This window comes from Cataglyphis hispanica, chromosome 25 (genome assembly GCF_021464435.1).
Source record: "Cataglyphis hispanica isolate Lineage 1 chromosome 25, ULB_Chis1_1.0, whole genome shotgun sequence".
Lineage (NCBI taxonomy): Eukaryota > Metazoa > Arthropoda > Insecta > Hymenoptera > Formicidae > Cataglyphis > Cataglyphis hispanica.
In genome coordinates, this window is record NC_065978.1 from 2,171,775 (window position 1) to 2,196,609 (window position 24,835).

General features: G+C 37.6%; 1 long non-coding RNA gene across 1 annotated transcript in view; it reads left to right on the plus strand.

The window, feature by feature from the left end:
- LOC126858483 (uncharacterized) overlaps positions 1–3,048 on the plus strand; it is a 182,473-nt gene extending 179,425 nt beyond the window's left edge. Inside the window, exon 5 of the long non-coding RNA XR_007688678.1 lies at positions 432–3,048. This is a non-coding gene — a long non-coding RNA (uncharacterized LOC126858483). The remainder of the gene's footprint in view (positions 1–431) is intronic.
- Positions 3,049–24,835: the final 21,787 nt, after the last annotated feature.

Genomic DNA, 24,835 nt, shown 5'->3' on the forward strand with positions numbered 1-24,835 from the left:
GCATCGGGTATACGGTACATACGGGGGTCGTTATGTTTTATGGCTAATTGTTTTATTATCTTTGACATATTTCCAGTTTACGGCCGCGGCTCGGCGTTTTGCTTCATGGCTGTCTATTGTGCGTGATGAACGTCGCTTTATATGCCACCCTGGATACTAGGGTCTACGTCCGGCTCGTGTTTTATCCGCGAGACACTCGTCGTGACGAATACGCGATAAGCGACACTTCCACGCGACAAAAAAAAAATGACATCCAGCATTTCCTTCGCGTAGATGAAAGTGTGATTAATCTTTTTTCTATCTCTCATGTCAATTTTGTTTCCTTGTTCAAACTTTATTATTCAAATTATCACTCGTATTAACTTGATCAAAATTTTAAACACAATTAATATTGTTTGTTAAAAGCATGGAAAATTCTGTTATTTTTGCAGGAATAATTCGGAGAAAAATGCGTGCTGTAAATTTCCTGAATCAACGGGATCGAGAGAGCATCTCCGCCACGTGTCACTCGTCATTCCGTCAGTCTCGTCTCACATTCCTATGCCGGAAGGACATCTATCACACCCTCGACATTCGCAATTGAGCGTGTTGCATCGGCGAAGAGGTCTGACCAACGACGAGTAAAGATAGACAGACGGTAAGACGTGCGCCTCAAGAAGGCGAGAAGGGCGAAAAGGATGAATCCACGACAACAAAGATACGTACGCGTCGTTGGAAATTCTTTTTCGTTTAGGTATGCCAATATATCGGCTTCCATCGTCACCCTCCGACCACCTCCGGTATACGTGACTCCCTGGAAGAATGCACCCACCGTCCTACCCGATCGGCCAAGCTGCTGGGGTTAAAATAAATAATGTCCGCGTTCCGTCAAAATCGAGTCGATACGTGAATTCCCCTCTAAATTCACTCCGACGCTTATCTACATCTTTCTGTGTCTCTGATCCTGCGAATACGATACTGCCTTCTCGACGTAATAGATGTTAGCCGTAGGTAAAATATAATTAATTGCTTCCGATATAGAATAAACGTCGTTCAAACATCAATTTTACCTCAAATCTGACATTCAAGTAAAAATTAATTCACTGTGTATTTACGACTGAGAGAAAAAAATGTCTTCTTTTTTTTTTGGGAATGTTGAGAAATAAGACTTTCTTGTCAGAAACGTGCATCGTGTAGCCGAGTTAACTCGCAGAGTCATCCTTGTGAAAAAAGCAGGGGTTTTTCTGAAGGATAACTCTGAACCGGGAAAGCTCGCGGCAGATCTGCCGCCGAAGGATATTCCGGGAAGGTCGAGGTGTTCCATGGTGGGCCCGTTGACTCTTGGCTCGTATAAATCAATGTCTCTCCGTGGCACACCGCGCATATAACACCGTAATGTCGTCCAAAGGCCTCGATATATTCGCAGGAGGGTCGCGCCCACAGACTTCGGGGTCATTCCGGCATACATCACAGACGTTGTCAACTCAATTCTCTTCCTCGCATATTTAACTTTCTTTTTCACGCATACTCGATTTTCATCCACTTTATACATCGCAATCAAATGAATTCAGTAGTCAATTTGTTCGCAAATACACAGAGGTGATTTTTTTTCCCAATATTTATAACGAGAGAAATATGTACTATCATTCGAAAACGAGGATGAGAAGTATATCGACTGAATAAAAATATATCGATTGTTAAAAAAAATATTTTCGACACGCAATCGGAGATTGCTTCTTCGAGCATGATTTTATTTTAAAAATACAAGCTGAAAGCATCGAATCGCGTAGTTTTGACAGCTTTAAAGGGATCGTTGCGGCGTGTCGTGGGCCGAAGGATTTCAGAATGGTTCGTGAGCGCGCGTACGACGAGGGTGAAACAAAGCGGGGGTGTTGAACACAACTGATGTTCACTTATTGGCGGCATGTCTGCCGGCATGGTGCAGTTACCCGTGGACCGCAGACGCGCGCCGATGGATTCTACTTCCCTCTTTCTCCCGTGCGTATGCGTGTGTATATTATACGTGTGTCGATGCGAGTGGAACGCGGATGTGTTTATTTCGATGTGTATGTGTGTGTGTGTGTGTGTGTGTGTGGAGAGGCCGGAGGGTCGTGAAACAGGTGGCGCCGAAACCACGGCCGTGGGCTGTAGCTGTCAAATATTGCGGTTGCTTTAAAAATCGATCGAATCCCTCGCGCCGTTACTTCCCTTCTTCTTGACGAACAAGGCGCGGTACTTATCTCTCGCGAAAGAATCGTCAAAAAATATCAGGAATAACTAGGAAAAATTTTCATTGCGCGAAAAGAAAAATATTTTCTATCAATAATTTAATTTTTTAAGGAAAAGAGAATTTATTTGTGGAGTAAAAATAGAGATAAGCTGTATTAAAATGAATAATAAACTGATTGTCTGAAATTTATGTCGCTCTTTAATATAATATAACATTTTTTTTTTTTTTTCAGAAATATGATGTTTTTATAATATGTAAAAAATAAAAATTGCGAAATCGCACAGACCATTTATGGCGCGATTTATCAAAATTTAATTTCTCAAATAGTTTATCTCGGTGCACTTCTAAGATATAATAGTCCTTTCCTTGAAAAAAAATAGGATAACCTTGGATCCGTAGTACCCTTCGGACACACATTAGACAATTTAAGACACGTTATATCCCAATTCGCCGGTCCATTATCTGAAACTACATCGGCTTCTTGGAAGAAACGCTTCTTCTGAAGCTATTGAATAATATAACGACCTGCAACCCTATCCTCGCATAATAAAGATTCGCCCAGAGCATCGCTGCGCTTTCGCCTTGTTTTAGCCCAATGACGAAATTCATTACAGCCACGAAAGGACGATCGAGCTTCCTTTAATCGCGTATCCGTCAGAAATATTTTTCTTCGACCAGTTCAATATTTTTTTTTTTTCGACGTTGTATATGTGTAAATAACAGCTACATTAGAAACGTCAAGTCGTATTGACATGTAATATTCAGCATAAAACATTAATGTCATTTTATTTACATAAACAGTTAATAATAATAAAATCTAATATCTTTCTTTTCTTGTATAATTGATTTATGTATGCGAATTAATAAAATATTATGTACAATTATCCTACTTTCGTCGATGTAATCGTCCTTTTATCGACAACGTGTTTGACGCAGGCTATACCACGATCGTTTCCGAGAGTCCTTAAGCAATTTTGATAATCTTTATTGAGAGACACTGGCATTGCGCCCGCGAGGCACGACGGGCCCCCGATTTAGTTGGCTCAGGGGGTTGTTGCTGCGATCGAGGTGAAGCCACGCATCGTTCCCTCTCTCGCTCCTTTTTCTCTCTCCTGGTCCTTCTTTTTTTTTTTTTTTCATGTACCCTCTTCCTCCCTTTTCCGCCCGCAGACCGCCAGACACGTAATAATACGTTACACGGCTGCCAGGTACCGCGGGGCCCAAAAACGTCGAAACCGAAAACACAGCACCACACACCCGGGCTAAACAGCACTCTATGAGGGGCCATGCTCGAAACACAGGGACACCGACACCTAATAACCCCTAATCTAGCAGAATCCCATAACTGGGCCTAACTAAATGCTATTTCGTACGTGCGTACGCGAGTCGTGCATGCCGCGATGCATCGGTTCTCGATTACGCAAGGAGTTTCTACAGCCTCATCATTTAATTAATTCTATATGTTTAATCATGTTTTTAACGTGTATCTGCTCGATACGCGTTTAGCTTGCAAGACGCAATACTATCTAGTCGAGATTAATACGTTTTCTAATGTGAAAATCGATTATTTAAATAATACTATGAGATAATAAATAAATAAAAATCGTTTTATCACGATTCGAAGACTACTCTTCGAAAAAGGCTACAACGAAAAAGGTAGGTAAATTGTATCAAAGTAATTAGCTATGTAAAGTACGTATGTGCATTCTTTATAAAATATCAATAAACATATGATAATCTGGATCTGTATGAAAGTGAAAGGAACTGCATAAGAGAGTTGCGCTAATGTGTATAGCTGCAAACTGTCCTTCTTTCTCTTATTAATTTTGTCACGGAAACAGGTTGACCAAGTAGCGTGGCAATCCTTCACTTTGAAAAGATTGGCAGTGTCGCGAGATAAGGGGCTCCGATAATAACGAGCCTAGTAAGTAGGACAGGTGTCCGCGCGATAAAGCCTACACGACATCTGAGAGTTATGCGCCGGCACGCACGCGTTTCCACAAAATAAAAGGGGCGTCAGAAGAGAGAAGAGCGAGAAGGAGAGAAGATACGCATGCTTTATATATATATATATATATATATATATATATATATATATATATATGTATGATTCTTTGTCATCCGGAAGACAATCGGGCGCACCGTGATAAATGGTAAACATTAGAACCGGGGGGGTTTTTCTCTGCCAAATCGATCCCTAGCGCGCTGAACTCTTCCCCGAGGAAATCGCGCAATCTCGCGCAAGAGTATATCGAAGCGATAAGAGTTCGATTCTCGTTCAAGTAAATAGCCAAAAAGATCCGCTCGCCGCGCTTTCCGATCGGATTACTTATCCCAGTCTCGAGATTTGGAATAGCGACTTTTGCAAATGATATTTCGAGGAGAATGATATTTTGCGAAACGATAAAAAGTTTTACCGAGAAATCTATGCAGATTTTTCTCCAAGTCTTTTAATTAAATTAATATATACGACAGAAAGTTTTATAACACATTAATAAATTATTTTAATATTTATTATATTAATACTATATGCATTCGTTTAAGTTTCGCTAGCTTCTTACGTTTTTCATGTTTTTTTCTTTTTTTGGAAGATTTATTTTTGTACAACCATTGTATTTCAATTTCCTAGATTATTTAAGTATGCTTATGTAGAATGCGACATCACCTTTGTCCGAGAGTTCCAGGGCTCACGTGCTCCTTCGAATCAAAAATGAAGAATGATAAAAAAAACCATAAGCGCCCTTCAGTCACCCTTAATTCCCTTCTTTAACCGGCGTTTCTCGAGGGAATCTTATATGCAATTGCGCGTATATTTTTTGTATATTTTGTATATTTTTATATATTTTTTTAATGCGATAGATAGGGAAAAAATACATCGTAGCATTCAATGCCAGCACTTTTTCGTAGTTTATAAACTACGAATAAAGATTTATCGAATGTTTTGAAAATTAACACTTTTTAGGACCTGGGCCGAAAAGATGTTAATTTTAAATAAGGATCTTTTGCACTGTTTTAACTACAAACTTCAAGCTTAAACATCACGCGAAGAAAACATAACATTGGTACTATCGATCAATTTTTCTTGTGTATGCGACGAGAAATTGCTCGACATTTTAAGACCGAAAGCACGGACCCACCGGCCAAATTATGCAAAATGAATAAAGATAAAAATACACAATGGATAGGGCGCACGCGATATTACGTATTGCACAATGAAATCTTATTTATGGACGCGCCGGTGGACCCACTCCGACCGGCGGATGCGCGAGTGACTCTTTAATATTTTACCTCATCGGTGAAATAAGAATTCATATCCGCCTGCGGTCCCTTTGTGACCGATATTCTCCCTTCATCCCTCTCTCTTCGTCTCTCCGACTTGAGTTTCCGGCGAGCCCTCCGGAAAACTGCTCCAGCATTTTCGTAACGACGTCGTCGGACTTTCGTGCATCCGAACGCCAAATTGACGCTTTCTTACGACCACGAAGAATTTAAACCGAAACATGCGATCCTGTGATGGCCGGCGGCGACCGTCATAGTCGCCGTTCTTCCAGGAACGCGCCGCAAGGTTCTTTAATTAATTCCCAAAAGGGACGGTCACTGTGTATATCGCAATGCTTTCGCGTCAAGCTTCATTTGCATTAAAAATATTCCGCATTATAAATGTTTTTACTTGACAATTTATATCGAAAATTTTGCGATATGAAATTAAATAATATATTTTTAATGTTGCATTGATTTTAGATATTTACACAATATCACTTTTCGAAATTTTTTTTTTTTTGTATCATATTTCGGTAGAATTTTTTTTTTTTTTTAACATGGAACTCTTTTTCAAGCACCTCAGCAGAGGGAGAGTCAGATCGTTTCATCTCCCCATAGAAAAAAAATCATCTCTTTTCTCCAACGCGTGAGCGTAACTGCAGTCGTAGCTACGGTCTATACTTTGAGCCGTCTTTTTGTAACGATGTGGCAGCCTAAGCGACTAGCTGCATTGTGCAAACACGTAGCGGCAATTATTTTTATTTATTACACTATTTGACCATAACCACTGACTTTCCTCGTCCCTTTAAGTCCTCGCTGCCTGCCCTTCATTCGCCATGGGCGGTTACCAACTGTCGCGATACTACCTGTCACTAAGCTCACAGATGTTTTGGTTGGATAAAATCAGTGCCGACACAAGAACCATATGCGATCATTAAGCAAATTCATTACGGCAAAGGATAACAATTAAAAAAAAAATCTATTAAAAATTATATTTTTTTACAAACGCGCGTGAAAAGTGCAATACAATTTTAGGACTTTTTTATTTACATATCAGCATGATGCGATAAAATAATTACATTATTCTGTTATTTACATTAATATATATATATATATATGTAATCATACTAAAAAAATGTTTTTAAAACGCGATCGAAAAGATGTTTTAAAATATTTTTCCTTGTAAGAATCGGAGCATGATGATAAGCAGTTCTTTGATTTAAATACTCCGAAATAAGGTCAGGCTAAAGGATCAACCTTGACGTCAAATAAATAGCATCGGAAATTCTAACCCTTAACCCAAATGACAGCCATGAACTTTTAAACGTGCAATGCCATCGAAGTCTTCGTGCGCATTGTTCGTTCGCGCGTAAATTATTCTATACCGTCGATTTTTCCATCAGCCGATTTCCGTTGTCGGGGTCATACGACAGGAAACCGTTATCCAATAACCAATGATTCTTCGTTATGTTAATCGCACTTAAAATGGAATTTTACAAGGGTCATATATACTTTTTTAAGTTACATTTGTTTATATCGATTATTTGTTATAAGTTGTTTAGATTTTTAAATCTTTATAAATAATTTTGCAGATATTAAATTCGTTAATATCAGTCTTATTTAAAGATAAGATAGATATATTATAATTTAGAAAACTATATATTTATTTCATAAAATTATAAATTATTTTGGTTTTAAAAAAAAAATTTGTAAAATGTAATTAGATTAAAATCTATCTTTCCAACTTTTATTTAATTATTATTTTATAATTTTTTTTTTTTTTTTTTGCGCTTAATTTATATTCCATGATAATTTTTATAGCAATATTTATAGAATATTTACAGATATGTGTGTGAGAATTATTTAATTTTTTTAACATTAAGAAATTGAAGTATATTTATCGTGCTAATTCTATAAGACTAAAAAAAAAATATTAAAATAATAGACTCAGATGAATGATAAAAACAAATATTAAAGTGAATATAGCTTTCAGCGAAACTTTAACTCGCGTGTCTTAAATCGAGATAGTTGTTATAAACTAAGATAATCGTTGTGGATTTGTATTAATCGCGAATAACTAGATTGTATGCAAAATGTTATGATTGCTGTATTTCTAAAATAAAATAAATCGCTACCGTCTCTTACGCAGGAAACTAATCTTAAAATTACCGTTATCAAATGTATTCGGAATAATTTAATATTATTCACATGAATTTCACAAGGAAAGTAGCGTGATACAATTGTGTGCCAAGAAACACTTTATATTTACGTGTTTTATTAATTTTTTGGATAAATAAATCATGATTAGTAGGTGAGTGATTAGCAGACATAAAGAGCTCATATATATATTATTCGAAAAATAAAAACTCAGTCACATAAACGGAGTCACATAAACATTGAATGGTAAGTACACGATAATGATGTGAATTTTTGATTTTTTGGAAAAACTTTGCCGTTGTAAATTAATCAAATTTTGCGAAATTAATTGCTGTTGGAACAAATTATTGGTAAGAAAGCGTTATCGCTTTAACGCATTAATTCGATACGCGACCTCAAAGTTAGTCACCAACTCCTCTTTCCATTCTTCCTCTTCCACGGTTTAATAAACCTAGTGATTTTCTGCATGCGGCATTAACCCAAGACGTGACCGTCCGCCCATTCGATCCTGCTTTTCGCCTACCTTTCCTTATTATCCATTTCGCTTATTCATCCGCGTTATCAGAAACTTACATTCTTGAGAAAAATCCACGCTTCAAATAGTGCGATTTGAGCCATTGTTTATAAAGCACACGCGTCTCGTGTAAATTGATTATTTCAAACATTTGACAACTAATTTCCTTGATGAAAAAATGTTTGCATCTGTAATGTCAAAGTTGAGGTCAAGCAAACTTGCATTGCCAAGGAGCCTAATTATAAAGGAGAAGACCTCGTTAATAAAATGATTAGGCCAGCTTTCCATCTATATGAATTTTTTATCATTTCGGACATGCAAAGGAGACTGAACGAGATGGCAATCCGCTTTCGAATTAGGGTAGTTTCGTTGTCTGTGTGCGCTCAGTGTTCCACGAGGATACGCCTTGTTAATCCCACGGTATATTCGCCCTAGCGGAATATCGTAATTATATTAGCACGGACGCGTCGAAATTTTCTCGCGAAATTCCGCGCGGAAGAGTAGTCCGCAGCCTCGATTTCTCGCTTTTTCCCCCGGTCGTGCTAATTTGCCGCTCTGCTTTCGTCGTACGCTATTTTCATAAGGGAGAAGAGCGAGCGTTATGCTTGCAAAGGTACAATTTTTTGGATACATCTATTTATTTTTCATATTTGTCTCTCCCATCTATTTTCAAAATTCAATATCTGCGAAAATATACATTTTTTTTTTCAGAAAATAAAATCAGAGATAAATTTTGAACTGGGAAAAATTTTAATTTACATTATCGATCTATTGTTGCGTTAAATTATTCAATCATGTGTCATTTGTTATATTGTGTACTCTGTATAATAGTGGCATGAGCGATACTTTCGCGGCAAATGATCGTGTTCCTGCGAATCCAGGAACCGTGCATCGCCCGAAACAATTTCACCTCTACACACATAATGGTATAAATAACAGGATACCGGGTTATTGTACCTCGCATCCTTCCGATCGAATATAATTATCCTGATACCACAGTTCAGTAACTCCGCGACTGGGAGAATCCCAACTCTAGCGATCTATCGGCACGTCGCATCGGCAACGAATTTGCCTTCTCTTTCTCGCTCTCTTTTTCTTTCATGTCTCTCGCTCTGTTTCGAAACGGATGTTTCGGCATTTGCCACAGGCTGCTGCGCGAGGACCCGGGGACCGATGAAGAAGAATAGGAAGGAAGAAAAATAAGAAAAGCAGGAGGACAACGGCGGTGGAAGAGCGCGTGCATGTACGCGCTCGCGTGTCTACGCGCTCGCTCTCGTGTGCGCGTCGACGTACGTGTAAAAGAAGACGAGAAGAGAAAGAGAGAGTATTGATCCCACCCTCTCTCCAGACGTAGGAACCCCTAGCTGGCCTAACTTCACTCCCCCTTCGTTCCACCCGCCGGTTGTTGTGTGCTGCATACCAATTTGCTTGATTTTTTTTTCCTTCCATTTCTTCTCGCTCTCTATGTCTATCTCCTTCTCCCCTTTTCCCCTCGCTCCCTTCCCCGCGCTCTTTTCTTTCCACCCACCAATCTCCCATGGCCAGCCCATTCGCCCTTCCTTCGTATTTTTTTTTTTTTTGCTTCGAACTTCCTGTCTATCTCTTTCAACGAAACATCTGTGTGAAGGCCTTATAATTTTTTTTAGTTGTAGATTTTCGGATTGTCTGTAGTATAGAAAATTATATTCATCGCGATTACATCGGTTCAATGGATTTTGATTCCGTAATAGTGTACGAATACTGCTACATCGAGAGCGAGGAGAAAGAGAGAGAGAGAGAGAGAGAGAGAGAGAGAGAGAGAGAGAGAGAGAGAGAGAGAGAGAGAGTGCGATGCTTGACGTTTACCGTCGTAGTTCGGTCTCTGGACGATTACAGGAGCTTTGCAGGTGAAATTTTAGCGAACTCGCAAGCGAAATCGCAGTCCGACGCTAAAGTAGTAGGTTGTAAAAACGCCGATCGCAAATATACGAGATTACAAACGATTGCTCGTAATAAACAACAGTTTGCGCCGCAATAACATACATTTGCGAACAATCGGCCGGAGACGGTGTGTCGAACAATCGCGAAACCGTCCACCTAGTTACACGAGCATCGTGTACAATTCCGATAGTGAAAGAAAGAAAGAAAGAAAGAGAGAAAGAATAAAAGAAATGCTATCGGTCGTGGTGAATCGCGGACATTTGAGAAGATTGCAAGTATAAGAAGAACTACACCGAGTAAAGGGACAAGTAACGGCAAGGAGGACGAGGGGTGGGTGAGGGCGGGGGGGGGGGGGGGAGAGAGGAAGGGTATAAGATGGGTAGCAAAATGGGCGGGTAAGGAGCGGGTTTGAACCCCGAGATAAACCTGGCCTCGTCTGGAATCTTCTATTAGCAATTACAGTTGTAATTGTTTCCTGCAATATGCATGGAAATAGTGGAATTATTTAAAAACCACCCCTATCCCCTCTGCACCGCCACCCCGAGTGGCTGGGCAGAGCCGATGGTGGTAGCTGCTATCGGGTGGACCGGTGATATCCACTCGTTTGCTCTCTTTCTCTCTCTTCTTTTTCCCTTCTACCATTGCTATCTCTCTTCCTTATCTTTTGACGAAAGAGAATCTTGCTCTCATCTGCTCTCTTTTTTCACCTTCGCGGCTTCGTGTCTTATATATTAACGCCCTTCGATTCGATTTTTTCTCGTCGCGGGTCTTTTCACGGTATCTCGGAGAAAACCTCGAATCCGAATCTCCGATACGGTTAATGGTTAATGGTCTGGAAACAATTTATTCGTTTAGGTTGCGCCCGCGCGCGAAACTGAATGTGCGCTACTTGTCGTCGTGCGAGAGAGCGCTATTTGATGTTATGTGAGCGGAATTTTGGGTCGTCGTTATCGAGTCGTGCTCAAAAGTTTTCGTAATGTCACATCGTCCAAGATCTCTCTCTCTCCTATCTTTGCTGTTTTATCGGTAATGTATGATGGAAAATATATCTCAATGACATATACGAATGATTTTGCCTTTTTAATTTTCATATCGTTTATGTGTGTGTGTGTGTGTGTGTGTGTGTGTGTGTGATGCTGATTAATTATTTTAACATATTTACCATCAGTAAAAATATTGCTTTATTTTATTTCAATAAATAATTTTATCATATTATATTTTGTCCAAATTTAATTAGAAAACAACGGTACGAGGAGCTGGCGATAGCCATAAAATAACGCCGACAATTGCTCGCTAAATTTCCTACAAGCGCGGCGAAAGAGTCTCGCGACAATAAAATCCGAGAGCCGAGAGCGGCTCGATTCGCGGCAGCTTCGATGCGACCATGCGGCAGAGAACAATGGGAGATTCGAGCAAGTTTTCACAGTGCGTGGCCACGATGGCATCTGCGCGACACGGGTTTCGCACGAAGACGGTGAGATCGCGAGGAAGAAAGCGAAACCACGGCGTGTCCCTTTGCCAAAATCGGTTATCGGCATGGATAAATGTTCATGGAGCGCGCAGGTACGTTATGGAGTAAAGTGTTGCCGGTAGATAAAGAGAGAGGGAGAAAGAGAGAGAGAGAGAGAGAGAGAGAGAGAGAGAGAGAGAGTGGAGGGAGAGAAGATGCATCTCGCGACGATGCGAGGCGAAGTCTCTCCCCCACTGATCGCCGCTGCGTCCACCTTCGGAGTTTCTTCGCGTAGCACGGTGGCCGGTGCATTATCATAACCGCATTCTCGTGCCTCGACAAGACCAACCCTTTTCACGTACACAGCCGCATAGATACCTGCGATGCGGCTGCCGTTGGTACCAACCGCGCCGATATTTCTTTATCTCTTCCGCCACACTTAGCCGGCTTTACTCCCATCTGATCACTTTGCTTCTCTCGCGCGTGAATCGCAAAGCTAGTAAAATCTCAATGATTTGCATGGTTGCGAGGCAATCATTAAACGATTCTCGGCTTGCTTTTTAAAAGATATAACCGGTGTGAAATTGAAAGGTATATAATAACGCAAGAGATTGTGAAATTAAATACCGTAGACAATAATAATGTTTCATGTTAGTGTTAAATTAAGGAAATATATATATATATATATATATATATATATATATATATATATATATATTACGATGCCTTGTATTTTTTGATGTTTTCAGAGTTTAATATTTCTGCTAGAATTTGCCAAAAACAAAAGCAAGAAATATTGCTCGAACAAAATGTTTTATCACTCTATTTCATTTAATAAAATATTGTTAATACTTATGAGTTGCAAAAACAGATTTTTATTAAATTGAAAATATTTTTGAATAGGCAGGCATCAACTGTTTGTGACAAAAAAATGTGTGAGATTCTAATATCACTTTTTGCTTACGAAAATGCAACTATGAGCTTACTATAGACAATGGACTACTACAAAGTAGTTAGGAAGAGGATAGGACGTGGGCGGGAAGCTGCTCTCTTGGTGCATCGTATTATTCACATGCTCTCAATGTTGCAACGGAATGCTGCGGATGCAACATCTGCCGGCTGAATGAACGCACGTGTTGTGGTGCGACATAATAAATTGCAAAACGTGCCGCGTCGATAATGCTTAAGGCGATGTCCCCGGAAGAGTATTTATAACGTGCAAACGAAGGTTGCGCGGATGCGCGTTCGTGACTACCAGTCCTTTTAATAAGTTATCAAGAGTGATATAGCTGAGAATTTATTTCCTCGGCGGATCGGAAAGGAGTCTAAAAATATAAGTAGATGGGAGGAATCATCTTGCAAATTACCAAGATTGTAAATTTTACGCTGATCAGAGGCTTGTCACATTTTGAAATTAGAAACTTTGAAATATAATTTTGCTGAATTAATCGAATTAATCAAGATATTGCTAGATGCACTTATTTTATTCTGTTCGCGTTTAGGTTGAAATCGAAAATTAAAGACGAATGGGAAGATTAATTATAGGAAATTTATCTCGCGCAACTACAAAGTTCTTGGTAGAGTCTCGACATTTAGAATGCGGCCGCAAATTATATTAAAGCCACAATGTATCGCGTCAGGGACGAAGGAATCGCGCGTGTAAATCCGGCGTGCGCATCGTGTCACCATTCCAGCCGAGTGAAATCAACGTTTTTCCCAACGCCCCGAAGAAACCGGCATTACTAGGATCGCAAACGCGTAGAAGCAGTGCTCGGAGAGGAGAGAGAGAGATAGAGAGTGCGGAGAAGGTGGATCAAAGAGGTAAAAGAAACGGCGGCAAGTCGACCAGGGACAGCGAGAGGTACGGAGGGGCAGTGTTCGATTTTAGGTCAATTCGTGCGGCGAAAACTAATCGTCGCACACTTTGTCGCAGATTCGTCGCTATGGCGATTATCGTGGATGTTCGATCGCCAGCTGATCGTGCGATCGATCGAATCATTCCGATTAGATTTTCACCGCCAATCGCTCAAGCTACGTACATTAGTTTCCCTGCCTTCTAGCGCAGAGAAACATATAATTCTACCATACAATAACGAATTTAAAAAAATTTAATTAAAAAATTCTAATATATATTATTTATTATAAAAAAAAATGATTTAATTATTTCTATTATTAAAATAATTCTTATTGTCTTTTACAAAATTTCTATCACACACTCACACATTCAATACTATTATTAAAATAATAGGAAACTTTTTCATAACTCTTATATGTCATCTATTGGAAAATCGATATATTGATAATTAATATAATTTTGATTTATGGTGTACTTATTACGATTTACATCGCTTACGGCGTCCCTTACTGTTTTCTTCGGTACAATCAGTTTCCTCTGCGCGCGTACTTTTAGTATTCTAGTTGGTTCGCCGTTCCCGTCGTTGCTCCGTTAATCACTGTTATCGATTATCCGCGGGAGCAGATCCACCCGAGTGCCATTTCGTCCCGGCGACGTGATTCCTGATCACCGCTCGCCTCTACCCTCATCGCGCAACGAGAAGCTGCTATACCGAGTTTTTTCCGCACCGCGCAGAGCTGAAATCCGCTCGCGGCGTAACCTGAATCGTTTATAATCGTTTTGATTCCAGTATAAGCTGCGAGTATACAACCGAGTATATCAACGATACTGCCTACTATACCTGTTTACTAGCCGATCGATCGATTACGCAATCGAGGCGACTGGAATTATAAGCAGCGAAGGATATGAACGGCAACGCGCGCGATCAGTTCAAAGTCCGCCTGATGAACGCTCGAAAAATCTTGATCATTTGTCTTTTATAGGCGTATGAAATTCATTCATGTGAACAGAAACAATTGCACTCTAAGAAATAATGATATCATTTAAGAGACTCTCGATTGAAGGGGATAACTGTTATTTTTTAAGAATGTTAAAAGTTGCATGCTTTATAATTTTTTCAGAATTAAGTAAGAAAAATTTTCTACACTTATCGTAGAAATTAAAATTAATGATTAAAGATGAGATAATGTAAAAAGATATATAGTAATGACAATGAAATTATATTTGAACAAACACGTTGCACACTCGCGTCGATCGCTACTCGTTGTTGAGTACCGGTTCTCTAGCAACGTCTAACGACAATCGCATCCATCAAAGGACATCGCGATAATTCCACCTTACCTCAGCCCGCAGCGATTCGTAGATCGTAATATCGGATCTCGATAGGTCATCCCGTGGGCATTTTATTATCACGAGTGCGCGAAATCACGTGGAGGCTAATAATGACAATCGCTGATCGATGTCACCGTCGTCGCGTTTTCCTCGTCGCGATATATTATGGAGAAAAATATAGTTCTCGCGTTCTCTCTCATGTAGGTGCGGTCGGAATCCGCGGAAAATTCCCAAGTGTTCTCCGTTACCGATTAGCGCGCAAACGCTCGCCTGAAAAAAAAAAATCCTGAACGTATGTTGTTGCTTGACAGGATTAGAAAATCCCGAATAGCGACTGGAGGCGAGAAGTAGTCGCGAAAAGACGATGACGATCAATTGAATTTATGTTTACGAACAGAATCGCGATTTGAGATTGGGCAAAGAAACTTTCCTCCGTTTTAGAATTATTTTCTAGTTTCGATTACTTTAAATATCGAATCGGGTTGAGAATTTCGCATGATTTCATTTCGCGAAAAAAATATATATAATGTGTTATTTTTGTGTATTTGTGTTTGTCGTATATATTTTCCTCTAAGTTAATTGCACGCTGTGAATTTATTTTATGAAAGATAACCGATCGATCGATCATGTCTGTATTTTTTCTAGTAATCATTTCATGTTGCTGCGCGAATAAATAGCATCGCATAATGTTACATGCTGATTGGTAGGTGGGGGAAACAGAAACGTGTTTATATGTGTCCCACAATAAAATAGTAAATGTCAAGAGCGCTAAATCTAAGTTAAACTTTTCGCGATTAAGGCCGCATGACAGGTTATAGACGGAATATTAAGTTCTGGTAAATGCGTCGCAAAAAGTCGAATGGATTATGGATAAGTGATTCGACATTTTCTGAGAATAGAGACCAGAAATTAACGACATCGTTGTTTTGACGCAGCGTAATTGTCCGTAATTGTACGTTACTATTTTTACAGGAGATATTATAATTCAAGCAGTTTCTCTAGTTGATTTTGATAGCGGGACAATTATAACATGTGTGTATGTGTATGTGATACAATTATATAATATGGTCTATGCGCTCTCGCGTTTTTTTCCATAGTATCAATAATAATATCTATGTTATAGCATTAATAGCTAGTTCCGGTGCACATATCTCTAGAATAAGCATTTTTATTAATGATATTAAAATAACTGCAATATGTTATTGATTTCAAAGAAATCGAAGACGACAAAAAAATATATGTTAAACCAGCGTTTTGATGAATAATTAAACACAAGCTTTAATTAAACATTAACTATGACTATGACAATAAACAAGATTAATTCTGCGATGGGATAATTTTATTATTTATTTATTTTTTTTTATTATAAAAAGTAGTACATATTTTATAAAGTCTTAAAAATCAAAGTTTTGTCTCAGTCTCAGTAATCTTGACAAATCTATACTCTTGTAGTAAAAATTAAAAGGTATGCTTGTGCAAGGGAAATAGATCACGCGGCGCCAAAAAAATATAAATCCCGATGATTATCGGGCACTTTGTTTACTGCTTGTTAATATATATTTTGCGATTATTAAAATCCTTCGCGCATCGATATGTGACGTGGAAGTCGCGAGATTTAATAAACGATATGCCTCATGAATATCTACTGTGTGCCTGATAGAAAAATTCGACCATCATCGCGATTGATCCAATTATCTTCGATCGATGTGCGTGAATTTCTCTGCCCGACGAAAATTTGCGATACGATTGCGTAGGAATAAATTTTTAACTCTGAAGAAAAAAATAATAATTTAATGAGCTTTTATGTAAAGAAAGAGACAGAAAAAGAGAAGGAAAGAGAGATCTTTAAAAAAGAATTTCCTTGATTTTTTGATAAAAATATTTTTTAATACATAATTATGACACTAATGAATGTGTGTATGTGCATTATTACATAATTACAATGATAAAATCGAAGAAACTTATCAATGTGCATCGCAAAGAAACTTAAATAATGTGATCGTAATCGCGTAATTTTAATTCAATGACTTTTCTATCGAAAAGACGAGAATTCGGATATAGAGACGAACGAACGAATAAAATCAAAACACAAGCGGGACACGCATTTCCAGAGGGAATTTGTATCTGCGAAAATCAGCAGAAGTTAGAATTCAGGCGAGTAGTTTCGCGGTCGAAAAAGTCTTAGAGGGAGATTGAGTAGTTCGAGGTGGCATTCTCGTCCATGGTCCTCCCGATATAAAATCCGACCGGGGCAGAAATCGGAGAACCAAGGATAGGCAGGACGGTCGTATAGGAGGAAGAGAGTTCGCGAAGCATTCGGCACGACGGTGTGTGACGGGACGTCATAAAGTCCCATTTGTGCCGATAAAAACAAGCGGCACGGAATACGTACGTCGATATAAATAGAAAAAAAAAAGGAAAAGGTGAGCGCGCGTGCGTGATGGAACGGGATGGGAAACATCGGTGGGAATCCAGCCCCAAGATCGAAGCGATCGTTCCGACGGTCCCGGCTTCTCACTAAATTCGCAATATACGATCCAGGGAAACCAAAACGAACCAGCTTTCGCAACGTCGCGGGTAGGTACCTTTCCCTCGGTAACGATACGATCGAAACTCAGACGCGCGCGTCGTCCGAGAAAACGAGGAAGATATTGGCCGAGGCATTCGTTTTAAAGGAGCCGAGAGACGCGCTGCTGTGGTATATACGTATATATGTGTGTGCAGATATCTACGTATACGTATGCACGATTGTCAAAATAAGTCCGAGACGATCGGTCCCCGTCGACTTTGAGAAATTCAGCTGTCTCTTCGTCGGGATTCTTTCCCCTTCCCCTCTCCCTCGCACTTTCTGATAAATCCGTTTCCCTATGCGCGAATCGATCTTCGAGATTGGATGAGTTTTTTCTATAATCGTGTGAAGATCGATTTGCTGTAAATCTTCGCGACATTCGCAACTTTAATGCTCCGCACGATGCTGCGATTCGAAAGGAAAATCTACTTTAATTATAAGATACAAAAATCATTTATTGTTTGCAACGTTAAATCTGCATAATTAAAATTAAATATTAAGAATAATAAATTCTGATAAAATTTTTGTCTATAACAAGATACGAAATCATTAGAAAGAAGTTATTAATTTGCTACACATGTCGTTAATTATTCAGGTATCAACGATCGTAGTTCAAGTTACACACGCTTGTATTCTTGGTATCCTCGTGTGTATTAGCAACACATTTTCGACAAGTTTGCGGTGTGAGATACTCGGTTAGTGTGTTATTCAATATTGGACAGCGTAGCCTTTCGTAACGGTCTCGAGAGGTTGTCGATCTCTTCGGGGTTGAGGAATACGCGATCATATCGCAAATGGCAAACGTCCATCCACATGCGGACCAATGTTCACTTAGCACGAGAATTTATGCGACGACCGACAAACCGGAAATCATGGACTGAACGTTCTCCGCAGTCCCTGTGCCTTCCTTTGGACAGACTCGCAGTCTCCTTTCAGTGTGCTCGTGCAAAGGTTAAAAAAAGCGAGCCTATTCTGACGAAGTGTATAAGCGCTTCGAGGTTACCGGCGTTATTTACAGCTGGGAGAACATGTTCACCGAAATCGGGAATAAATTATTTATCGCACAGCTGCAGTCGTCGCGATTTTGTCATCAACGCCCGTGGAAACGAGCAGCCGGCACGGACCGTAATGTCAGCTGTATTTTAACACTAACAGCCGAACCGGTTATTTTGACGTTTTAAAGAAAAAAAAGTCTTGTCCTTTGATGCACTAAAGACTCGCTTTCGATATTTCGTCTCTCGCAGCTAGATGAAAAAAAAAAAAAATAAGTTTCATTGATCGCAAGGTAATATTTTATGTCTTTTTTATAGCTTTTTTTTCGAAATCTACGCTAATACGAAATGTATATATCTAGAATCGTTATCGCCTCGTTACGACATCGAAAGAAATACGAAATCGCGTATTCTCGAGACTAAAAGCACGCGGAGTAAGTTCGCAAAAGGCGCTCGAGTAATTGTAGAATCTGCCGGACGCAACTTGTCCGTGAGAAGACAAGTGACGGACGCCGATCCTGGTCCACGATCGCCCTCGCCATCGAGGACCAATCTCGAGCACACATGCCCTGTTCGTGCTCGAGAGACGATCTTGTCCTACGTTCGACGATGTCCTCTCATCGTCATCGTCGTCGTCGTCGTTTCCTATTTCGGATCTCTCGATCTCCAGGCGGATCTTCTCTCCCACATATAATGCACACAGTCCGCTTTGCGTTCTCGCTTCTTATATACCTTCTTCGTACCTTCCCCGGTAGTCCTACGACGCTGTCAGCCAGCGACAATGCTCGATGTTAGATAAGGGCGAAACCTTAAGAGACTCGCGGATGAGGTCCTCGGAAAGGTACGTAGCTGGAGTTACGTTCGCGGTACGTATATTGTAAGTGCAAGCGATCAGATCCAAGATCTACTTCTCGGGATACTACCCGTTCTCGCCTCGTGTACAGACACTTATTTCTGCGATATAATACCATGAAATGCTGTTTTTACGGGGCCCGAAAAGATAGATGGCAAGATGTGCGCAAACAAGTACAATGTGCACGTTACTATATCTCGCTCATTATAAAAATTAAACGATGTGCTTTTGGAGAACTTGATACCAATAATCACATTGATTTGATCGAAAGTTTAAAAAATATACCGAAAGAATTCAGAGAATCGTTGATCATTATTTTGTAAATAAATTTGAAAAATTTCCTCTAACGATTCTTCGCATATAAAATAATCTTTTTATGCAAAAACTTTATTATTTATGATATAAAAACTGTTATTTATTGTATATAAAAAAAAAGAAAATTTATATTCTACATGAAATATCATCTCTGATGCCGACATTTTTTTTTTATCCAAAATTTTATTTTCTGGGAATCTCTACAAATTAATGGCTAGCAATATATATCGATAGTATATATATGTGTGAGCTGTCGTTTCACTTATAAATTTAGTCAGCAACTGGCTATCGATCGACGATAAAATACGTCGGATATACGGCAAGATCGCGCACCGGTCGTCTTTTACTTCGTTAACGTCGAAGTTACGAGGCGTTCTCTTTTCGAAAGTCTTACATCGCGCAACGAGGTAGGCAAGAGACATTCCGAAGGCAGAGAGCACACGTCGCAAGGTAACTCCATTCGGGACGAAGGCCTCGGATATTTTTTTTTTTCGGTCGATGAGAAGAAGAAGTAGGCGCTTAGAGAGATATACGCGCGCACTTTCTCTAGGCCGTGCCTTTCTCGAAAAGCCGATACTTAGGACGCCGAACTCGGAAAGCGGCAAGGTGGGCCTGTGACAAGGCCCCTTCGATGTCACCAAACTCGTTCCACCGACTCAAAGACTATACGATCTGCCCAGCCCACTTTACGACTCGCCTTTGCCGTCGTGTCGCGGCGACCACGCGAGTATCCTAATACAAGGCAACGATCTCTGATTTCTGGGACATTCTAAAATTTCTTACGTAATATCGACCGATAAAATGCGAATTTTATTCGTTGTTATGCAATCGTTAAGCCACTCGCGCCCGGCCTTCCGTGGGTCTCATTAAAATACGCGACGCGTTTACTACCCTCTTCTAGATGGTCTCCGATCAAATTATGTAAATCTGCTTGACAACACGAGGTAATATCTGTATTATATATTGTATAAACCGAAAATGAACGAGCTCGCAACGAGCTTGAAACGCTTATAAATTTGTAAACAATATTATACGACTAATTATGCTAATATTTGTTATTCCTTGAGCGATGTCTCAGTTTCGCGCTAACATCACGTGTGTTTCACGAAGGCGCGATATATATTTCTGGTGATATCATTATCACGATTTATATTTGTCTCAATGAGATATAGTTACTTCGTACCGAACTGTCAATTATAATCGACAGTAATGGAGCATTTATATAAGACCGATTAAGTCAGTAGGTAAACACGTTTGTGACGGAGATTCCGTATGTTAATGGCGTTTACGAGATACATTTGCGCGATCCTCAGCTTCTTTGATTCCACTTATATTTAATGCACAAGTGGTAACGCAATATGATTCTCGAGATAATTAGTGCATCCACAAATGTGCGATGCATAAACGCAACACCTACCTATCCCTGCCTCTCTTCCTTCTCTCATCCGTCCGGTTCCTTTATGGATACGAAAACACGCGAGTCTTCCTTTTAATCGTGTATACATAATTAATTGCTCTTGTTTATCTCTCTTTTGCTCTCCCCACTTTTGTCATCGAGTATTTAGCGCGATAACCGAAACGTGTCGATCGGTATTTACAATCTTTTTTTGTTTCTCTCTCAGGAAAATCATCAGTGACACCCACTCTTAAAAAAGACATGTTAAATCAATACTCGCAAGTATTGTTGCTTCTTTTCCTCGATGTTGATTGGTTATTTCAATATTATTTCATATTAATAAAAATTTCTCATGGCTGCGTATTTGACAATTCAAATATTATATAAAAATTATATATATATATAATTTTGATTTAATTGATTTTGAAAAAACAGTTAATACATATTAATTATACATATTATTATATTATATATAATTAATTTTATAATAGTTATATGTATTTTGTAATAAATGCGTGCCCTAACCGCGTGCCCTAATAGAATGTCCTAATATAAGCACCGTAGGCTGCTTCCGTTGGGCCAATTGGACTTACCTTTCGTTGATCTTGGCCATATTCTGGCTACGTCTAGCCAAAGATGTATAGCTTCGACTCTCTATCAGAGGTCGATGAAGGAAAAAAATTCCTTTCGTTGCCAGCTAATTATTGTCGCCGGTACATAAGCATAATTTTTGCTCGTTTATGATATGACAGTTTGTCACGCATCGTTTTAATATAATTTTACTTTAGTCAATCTAATGCCAAGTTATCAATAAAATTTAATCATTGATGGAAGTAATAATATTTAATCTTATAATAATATTTATAATAATATGTAATTTATATTAAAATAAATTAATAAAACATTTATGTGTCATATAATTTGAGTAATTTGACTGAAAGTCAAATTATCAATTAAATTTAATAATTGATTGCGAAGTAGTAATATTTAATCGTAATAAAATAAAATTAAATAAAATTATAAAAATATATAAAATAAAATTAATAAATAATATAATATAATATAATATAATTTTATATATTTTTATATATGTAAAATTTGACATATGAATAATTTTACTGAAAGTCAAATTACTCAAATTATATGACACATAAATGTTTTATTAATTTTATTTTAATATAAATTACATATTATTATAAATATTATTATAAGATTAAATATTATTACTTCAATCAATGATTAAATTTGATTGATAACATGGCATTAGATTGACTAAAGTAAAATTATATTAAAACGATGCATGACAAACTATTTTAAACTATCTAAGCTTTCATTGCTATGCTAATAAAGATGGATGGGCTATGGAAAATTATGAGAAAATTGGCGCAACATCACAATAATTATCAATATTTCATGTAAGAAATAAAGTTATTAGCATCTGCTTTAACATTAAATAAATTAAATAAAATTTCTATTGAGAAAAATATTTTATATTTTTTTCAATTTTTTGTTTCAATTTATATTTTAAATTATATTTCTAATGTGTTTTAATATATATTTAAAAAATCTATTAAAAGTTATTTGATTGCATTTATTTTAGCCCATCCATTTTGAGGCAACGGATTTATTTACATTCTACAATCTATATTTGCATCTACAATATCTACAGATCCGTCACCTCAAAATAAAATAAAATTTATCACTCACCGGCACTGATGCGCAACAGCGGAGATTTGGTCTTGAGGCTACGTTGTCTGCAACACACAAATATAAAATCCAAATTATAGCAACGTTTAAAATAATTATTAATATTTTAAAAAATTATTATTGTGCGCATCGAATTTTATATCCGATGCGTATAATAATAAGAAGGTATATAAATATGAAATAATATTATAAATTCTAAAAAAGAAAACTATTTCAAATAAAAACTTTTATAGTATGAGTCTCTCTTGTTTAAACTATTCAAATAATGATCGAATCGAATTAATGCGTGTGTGGGATTTATAATAATTAATATAAAAATAATAATACTCACCCTTGGGTTGCTCCGCTGGTGCAGGATGCCTCTCCTAGGCCTCCTCCTCCTCTCAGGTTGATTCACACACACGGCACTCCCGCACTTTTATGAAAAAATATTTCCGCACTTATACGCGCGATACTTTGAACGACACTCCCGCACTTTCGGCATAATCGAACCCCGTTTAACACGAAAATCGTACTGCGAATCGACAAGTACGACTTTATTGCTCGAGCGTTACTGTACGAATGATTACAAGGCTATAAGACGTTAACAATAGCACGCTAATGTTTACATCACCAAGGCCAAATACAATGTTATTGTTTCCGCGGCCGAAAGTATGTTGCGTACTATGACGTATATACGGTGTCGAATCTTAAATAATACAAGTATTTTAAAATATAAATTAATTATTTAATAAACGATTATTATTATATAAATCATTTTTCGAATCTGCGATTTGACTATTTTATTACGCGTTCTCAAGCCGAATCATATTTAAATTATCAAAAAATTGAATAACGATAAAATATGAAATATAATTAAAAATCAAGTATTTTTAAAGAAATAATTATTGTTTATAAAGAAAAAGAGAGAGAGAGAGAGAAATCGCGATAAAACAATAATTTACAATTTTGCTTCTAATCATTTCGATTCTTGATTAAAACGTCACGCAAAATACGCGTTTCGAAATTGATCCATTATTATATAATTACGTATTATTCAAAATTTAAAGTGTGTGAAAGATAATTAATTATGATATCAAATTATCTCGCGTTCTACTTCCTTACTATTCGAGTGTCGCCGTGAGACTAATAAAACCGTAAGCCATAACGTGTTAACAAGAGCGCGCTAATGTTTACATCGTCAAGGCCGCATACCATGTTATGTTTTGATAATTCGTAGCCGAAATATTTTCCGTACTATGACGTATATACAAACGGAATATTAAATTATACATGTATTTTAAATTATAAATCAATTATTAAATTAACAATTAATATATTACAGAGTTTATCTTTAATTACTCGGACCCGCGATTCGATTATTTTATTGCGCGATCCGAATCATATTTAAATTGCCGAAAAATCGAACGATAAAATATCAGATGAAATATAATTAAACATCAAGTATTTTTAAAAAAATAATTATTGTTTATAAAGAGAGAAAGAAAGAGAAAGATTGCGATAAAACAATAATTTATAATTTTGATTCTAATCATTTCAATTCGTGATTATAATGTCACGCAAAATACGCGCTTCGAAATTTATCCATTATGATATAATTACGTATTATTCAAAATTTAAAGTATGTGAAAGATAATTAATTTATTATATTATATTAAATTATTATATTATTATATTATTTATTATATTAAATTACTTCCCGATACTTGTCGCAATCGCGTTAAGTAGAAAAATTTGATGGAATGTCTCGCTTTCTACTTCCTTACTATTCGAGTGTCGCCGTGAGACTAATAAAACCATAAGCCATAACATGTTAACAAGAGCGCGCTAATGTTTACATCGTCAAGGCCGCATACCATGTTATGTTTTGATAATTCGTTGCCGAAATATTTTCCGTACTATGACGTATATACAAACGGAATATTAAATTATACATGTATTTTAAATTATAAATCAATTATTAAATTAACAATTAATATATTACGGAGTTTATTGTTAATTACTTGGACCCGCGATTCAATTATTTTATTGCGCGATCCGAATCATTTTTAAATTGTCGAAAAATCGAACGATAAAATATCGGATGAAATATAATTAAACATCAAGTATTTTTAAAGAAATAATTATTGTTTATAAAGAGAGAAAGAAAGAAAGCTTGCAATAATTTATAATTTATAATTTATGATAATTTTTTAATAATTTGTATGTACGTCATAGTACGGAAAATATTTCGGCAACGAATAATCAAAACATAACATGATATGCGGCATTGACGATGTAAACATTAGCGCGCTCTTGTTAACAT